Source organism: Triticum dicoccoides, chromosome 3B (genome assembly GCF_002162155.2).
Source record: "Triticum dicoccoides isolate Atlit2015 ecotype Zavitan chromosome 3B, WEW_v2.0, whole genome shotgun sequence".
Taxonomy (NCBI): domain Eukaryota; kingdom Viridiplantae; phylum Streptophyta; class Magnoliopsida; order Poales; family Poaceae; genus Triticum; species Triticum dicoccoides.
The window spans coordinates 3,836,814-3,843,939 of record NC_041385.1 but is presented as its reverse complement, the minus strand read 5'-3'; positions in this window follow the sequence as shown (position 1 = coordinate 3,843,939).

Here is a 7,126-nt window from a genome sequence, read left to right as displayed (position 1 = left end):
TTTGGCGCCGCTTCCGTTCCCGCGCAGAAAGACCCTTTAGTCGCGGTTGGAGAGGCGGACCGCGACTAAAGGTACCCTTTAGTCGCGGTCCGCCTCTCCAACCGCGACTAAAGGTCTGTGCTAGAACTGGCGCGGTTCGGTGGGATGTTTAGTCCCACCTCGCTAGTCGAGAGGCTTCGACAGTGGTTTATAAGCGCGGCTGCGCTCACCACTTCGAGCTCCTCTCAAATGCAGGCTTACGGGCCAATTCTGTCACTATGTGCCTGTGGGCCTACTCGGCCTTCTGCGGGCCTGAATCCTGGCTCTTTAATGGGTTTCTAGTCGTATTCAGGCCGTGGTGGCCCAGTAGGTGGCATATTTTCTTTTTTTCTTCCTTTTTTCCTTTTTCCTTTTTTCTTCTGTTTTTTTCTTCTGTTTTTTTCTTATGTTTTTCTTCTGTTTGTTTTTTTCTTCTGTTTTTCCTTTTTTCTTCTGTTTTTTTCTTCTGTTTTTTTCTTCCTTTTTCCTTCTTTCTTCTTCTTCCTTTTTCCTTTTAAAATCAGAAAAATAAAACTAATTCATTTTAAAACCCCTTGAAGGTTTGACAAAAGGTCTGATACATCATTCAGTTCATCGACCAAATACAAAGTTTGGTACAATAAATTATTACACATCAATTCTTCCCTTGTGTCCCTGCTTGCTTACGATTGTGCCGTATCCATGGAGCATCCTCATCATTTAACTTAATGCTTGGGTCAATGTTCACTTTGAAGGGCGGAATTTCACCAAACATATTATAATCTTCTGACATGTCTGTCTTGTCCTCCACTCCCACGATGTTTCTTTTCCCTGAAAGAACAATGTGGCGCTTTGGATCATCGCATGATGTACTGATCGTTTTCTTATCTTTCCGTTTCCTCGGTTTGCTACTCATGTCCTTCAAATAAAAAACCTGAGCGACATCTTTGGCAAGGACGAATGGTTCGTCAAGGTAACCAAGATTGTTGAAATCCACCATTGTCATTCCGTATTGCTCGTCCACCTTTACCCCACCTCCTGTTAGCTTGAACCATTTGCACCGGAACAAAGGGACCTTAAAGGAGGGTCCATAGTCAAGTTCCCATATCTCCTCTATGTAACCATAATATGTGACCTTTTGCCCATTCTCGGTTGCTGCATCAAAGCGGACACCACTGTTTTGGTTGGTGCTCTTTTTATCTTGGACGATCGTGTAAAATGTATTCCCATTTATCTCGTACCCTTGGAAAGTCGTTATAGTCGAAGATGGTGTCTTGGCCAACATGTACAGCTGATCTACAACATCATTGTCATTCATTAAATGTTTTCTCAACCAACTGTCGAAAGTCTCCATGTGGGCCTTCCTAATCCAGGATTCAGGCTTCCCCGGGTTGTCCGAGCGTAAAATATTCTTGTGTTTCTCAAAGTACGGAGCCACCAAGCTGGAATTGGTCAGTACAGTGTGGTGTGCTTCAGTCAGAGAATGGCCGGCCATACATATCGTTGATTTCCTTCCGATCGTGCCTTTTCCACTTAGTCTCCCCTCGTGCCGCGATCGAGGAAGACCAATCGGCTTAAGGTCAGGAACAAAGTCAACACAAAACTCAATTACCTCCTCATTTCCATAGCCCTTGGCGATGCTTCCTTCTGGCCTAGCACCGTTACGAACATATTTCTTTAATACTCCCATGAACCTCTCGAAGGGGAACATATTGTGTAGAAATACAGGACCGAGAACGAAAATCTCTTCGACTAGGTGAACCAGGAGGTGCGTCATAATATTGAAGAAGGATGGCGGGAACACCAACTCGAAACTGACAAGGCATTGGATCACATCGTTCTGTAACCGTGGTAGAACTTCTGGATTGATTACCTTCTGAGAGATTGCATTGAGGAATGCACATAGCTTCACAATGGCTACTCGAACATTTTCCGGCAGGAGCCCCCTCAAAGCAATCGGAAGCAATTGCGTCATAATCACGTGGCAGTCGTGAGACTTCAGGTTTTGGAACTTTTTCTCCGCCATGTTTATTATTCCCTTTATATTGGACGAGAATCCAGACGGGACCTTCATACTGCTCAGGCATTCAAAAAAGATGACCTTCTCTTCTTTGGTCAGAGCGTAGCTGGCACGACCTTGAAACCATTCCGGATGCCGGTCATCAGGGTCTTTCAAACGTTGCTGGTCCTGCCGTGCTTCCTTTGTATCATTTGTCTTCCCATACACGCCCAAGAAGCTTAGGAGGTTCACGCAAATATTCTTCGTAACGTGCATCATGTCGATTGCAGAGCGGACATCTAGGACTTTCCAATATTCTAGCTCCCGGAATATAGATTTCTTCTTCCACATGGCTGCGTGCCCGTCAGCTCCCTTCGGAACTGATTGTCCGCCAGGACCCTTTCCAAAGATGACTTTCAAATCCTTGACCATATCAAATACCTCAGCACCAGTGCGTTCCGCAGGTTTCGGCCGGTGATCTGCCTTGCCGTTGTAATGCTTGCCCTTCTTTCTTACTGGATGAATTTTCGGAAGAAATCGACGATGCCCAAGGTACACGTTCTTCTTACAATTTGGCAAATGTACACTTTCAGTCTCATGTAAGCAGTGCGTGCATGCATTGTATCCCTTATTTGACAGTCCCGAAAGGTTACTAAGAGCAGGCCAATCGTTGATGGTTACGAAAAGCAACGCTCGTAGGTCAAATTCCTCTTGTTTGTGCTCATCCCACACACGGACACCACCCCACAGCTGTAAAAGTTCATCAACTAATGGCCTTAGGTACACATCGATGTCGTTGCCGGGTTGCTTCGGACCTTGGATGAGCACTGGCATCATAATGAACTTCCGCTTCATGCACAACCAAGGAGGAAGGTTGTAGATGCATAGAGTCACGGGCCAGGTGCTATGGCTGGATCTCTGCTCGCCAAAAGGATTCATGCCATCCGTACTTAGAGCAAATCTTATGTTCCTTGCGTCAGCTGCAAAATCTTTGAACCATCTGTCGATCTTTCTCCATTGCGTTCCATCTGCGGTGTGTCTCAACTCCCCGTCCGACTTACGGTCCTCTTTGTGCCATCGCAACAACTTGGCATGCTCTTTGTTCCTGAACAGACGTTTCAACCGTGGTATTATAGGAGCATACCACATCACCTTGGCGGGAACCCTCTTCCTGGGTTTCTGTCCCTCAACATCGTCACCAGGGTCATCGCCTCTGATCTTATAACGCAATGCAGTGCATACCGGGCATTCATTCAAATTCTCGTATTCACCGCGGTAGAGGATGCAGTCGTTGATGCATGCATGTATCTTCAGAACCTCTAAACCTAGAGGGCAGACAACCTTCTTTGCTTCGTACGTACTGGCGGGCAACTCGTTATCCTTTGGAAACATATTCTTCAACATTTTCAGCAAGTTTTCAAATGCCGAGTCAGCTACACCTGCCTCTGCCTTCCATTTCAGCAAATCCAGTGTGCAGCCCAGCTTTTTCAGACCATCATCGCATCCGGGGTACAGCGCCTTTCTGTGATCCTCTAACATGCGATCCAAATTCTCCCTCTCCTTTTCAGTTTCGCAGCGTCTCCGTGCATCAGCAATGGTCCGACCACGATCATCAACGGGATCATCACGTGCCTCTTCTTCACCTTCCCCTTCACCTTCAGCATCCTCCATGAAAGTATCACCGAAATGAGCAAGATAGCTTTCATCGATGAAATCATCCCCTTCTTCATCTTCTTCCATTATAACCCCTCTTTCTCCATGCTTGGTCCAACAATTATAGCTTGGCATGAAACCGTGCCGAAGCAGATGCATGTGAACATCTCTTGAGGAAGAGTAACCCTTCTGATTCTTACAGATAACACATGGACAGATAACAAAACCCCCCTGCTTGTTCGCATTAGCCACTACAAGGAAATCTTTCAAACCCGTAGTGAACTCGCCGGAGAGTCGGTTACCGTACATCCATTGCCGATTCATCTGCATTATTATAATATAAAATATATAATTAACCATCATGCATTTGTTAAACTAACTAGCTACAAACAATATAAATTAAACAATGAACTGCACACATGCATATTTTATCAATGACACACATGCATGAAAGGTTCAGGTTGCTAACCGCGATCGAGGAGGAAAAAATAAATGAGGAACCTCAAGTGTGGCTCCAACACTTCATATCATGTTTGTTTCACCCTCTTAGGGCATTTCATCAAACACCTTGTGTGCATAAGAGGAACCAAAAGCAAACCTACACCCCCTTGTGAAGCTTGTGAAGAGAAGTGGCACCAAATGGCTAAGTGAGCGTGCTGAACTGGTATATATAGGGGAGGAGCTTTAGTCGCGGTTGGCCTGGCCAACCGCGACTAAAGGCCTTTGCGCACCTTTAGTCGCGGTTGGCCTGGCCAACCGCGACTAAAGCCCCTCACGTGCACCAGCTGGCCACCGAGCGCCCTGGGCCCAGGCCTTTGGTCGCGGTTCGTCTGCCGAACCGCGACTAAAGACTTCATTAGTCGCGGTTTCTACAGTTTCGCGACTAATGGGGCTGGACGGAAGCCTCTTTTTCTACCAGTGTAACCCCATGCACTAACTACCTATAGCTAGCTAATCCCCAGCTACATGCACACTACTAACAACCTGGATGTGGCCAGCTTTGTAGCAATGTTCGAAATAGCGGGCTATGCCATTTAGCGGCGGAAGCTATGAAAAGTTAAAGCGAAGCTAAGCCCATTTTGTGTTTTTCATAAATCATGAAGAATTGAAAAAATAAGTATAAAAAAGGCATCATATATAATACTCCCTCCGTCCGAAAATACTTGTCATGGAAATGGATGTATCTAGATGTATTTTAGTTCTAGATACATCAATTTTCATCGATTTTGATGACAAGTAGTTCCGGACGGAGGGAGTATATCACATATACTTAAAATATACATGTGTTGGTACATCAAAATCCAAGGACCAATCAGGTGTCCTAATTAAATAACCAAGCTTCGTATCAATGCATCACATATATAGAAAGAAGAACAAAAAACAATGCAGAAAGTTGGTTTTGGTATAGCGGCTTAGTGAGCTAATTGACTCCGAATTTAGCGCTATAGCAGAAAATAGCAGGCTATTAGTGTCATTTTTAATTTGATGTTAAAGTGCATAGCTTTAGCAGGAGAGCTCTGAAAGGCTATAGCGGGGCTAGGCCATTTAAAACCTTGCTTTGTAGCCTGCTGCACGGAGACTCGGCCGGCTCACTACATGCAGCGCCCAAACGACTGCATGTCCGCGTGGCTCGAAGACCCCACTCGCCACGGCCCCGGACGCGGCCACACACGGGCGTCCATACTCGACCAACACACGCAGATGTTGATCACCACCGTTACGTGGCCTACTCCTAACAATGATCGGTATCATCCATGGAATCCATGGCTGGTCTTAATTGTCTAGCTTACTTCTCGATTGACTACAATCATTGTGCGACACTGACCTGTCGACGAAGAGCTTGCGTTGCGACGGCGAAGGGCAGTCTAGCACGCGCAGATCCACCTTCTCCATGAATATAATTAGTGGTGCGTAAACAACAGCGAGCGGGCTAGAAATTTGCTTCGACCAAGCATATGAATATATGTTCCCGTTCCTTCTAACAATCTCATTTTTTTCCATCTAACTTAATACGGATTGTCTATTTGTCAGGTACCTGTTTTTTCATTTTGTGTCAGTCACTTCCATCGGAACCTCGTTCTCGAAAAAAAAAAAATCTTCGATCCGAACCTAAATTTTCTCCCAACAACTGAAAGCATATCACACACTGTTCATCTTTTTTTCATACAATACAGAAATTCAACCGGGTTCACTATTTTTTATTCAAAACAGAGACAAAAGATTTGTCTCATCTATTAATTAAGCAGAAGAGAGTTGTCCACTTAATTAGCGAAAAACCGGGTAAAAACCGTCACAAACCGCTGAGCGGCTGCCCCACAATACCCCACACAACACCTCACATAGAGGGCTTCGCCAAGATCGCACATCTACGTCATCATCATCACTTCTCCCCAACAGGTGTCATCGCCCTCCCTAATCTTCGAGCAAGCGACTCTGACCTCGCCGAAGAAGAACATCAACCCAACCTTCACCGTAGAGGCTATGTGGAAACACAAGAAGGAATGTCCCAAACTCAGCCACCCATGCCGAGGACAGCACAACTCCAACTCTGAAGAATAGTTCCAAAGGAGAACTATGCAAGGCTGGCGCCCTAAAAGATCACCCAACGGACCATCTGTTGCGTATCATTGTCCACACAGGGGCCCCGACGCTGCAGCTCCAACTTCACCGCAACAAAACGAGCTGAGGTAATCCCATGACCACGTCGAAGAAGAGCCGACTACCGCAACCATTGCCATGTCTCCGACATCATGCACTCCATCATCGTTACCACAGAAGACCCACGCCAACACCTCTTCTATCGGTCCCGCTTGCCAATGCCTAGCTCCAAAGATGAAGCCCTAGAGAGGGGATACGGTGCCAAAGCACCATCATTGTTCGACCACACGGATCTAGAGTTTCCTCCGAAGTTGTCCGGATTGGGGCTGAGAGTACCTTGACGATGCCCACAGGAAGGACACAACGCTCGAAAGCGTCGCGATCGCCGGCTCCGGAAAGTCTGGAGACAAGCTTTCGCCCGGATCAACCTCTTGAGCTCCACACAGAACGCATCAACAAGTGCACCATCAAGCCACCATGACCAAATCCGCCTGGATCTGACCAACTTATCGTCAGGCCACCGTGCTGGCCACACCATCTGCCACTAACAATGCAACCTGGTCACTAGGAGGTGGCACCTAGGCCAATGAACTTGTCATGTCGTCGGTTTTGGCATTTCTAGTTCCAACACAAGCGACATTTTACCCTTTAGAATGTCCTCCATCGAGTATATGTTATTTGAATAAAGCAACTGCCAGTAGCTCCCAAGAAACTCAACGGAGATTTCATGAGAAGGTATTTTCTTATCATGCATAGCGTCATTCCGTAATTGCCATATACGTCAAATTAACAAGACTATTAAGCTCCTTGTTTCCTGGTGACGGTCGTCGAGGATATAAAGTAACCAGTCCCATGGCGGCGATGTCAGCTCGATGATGC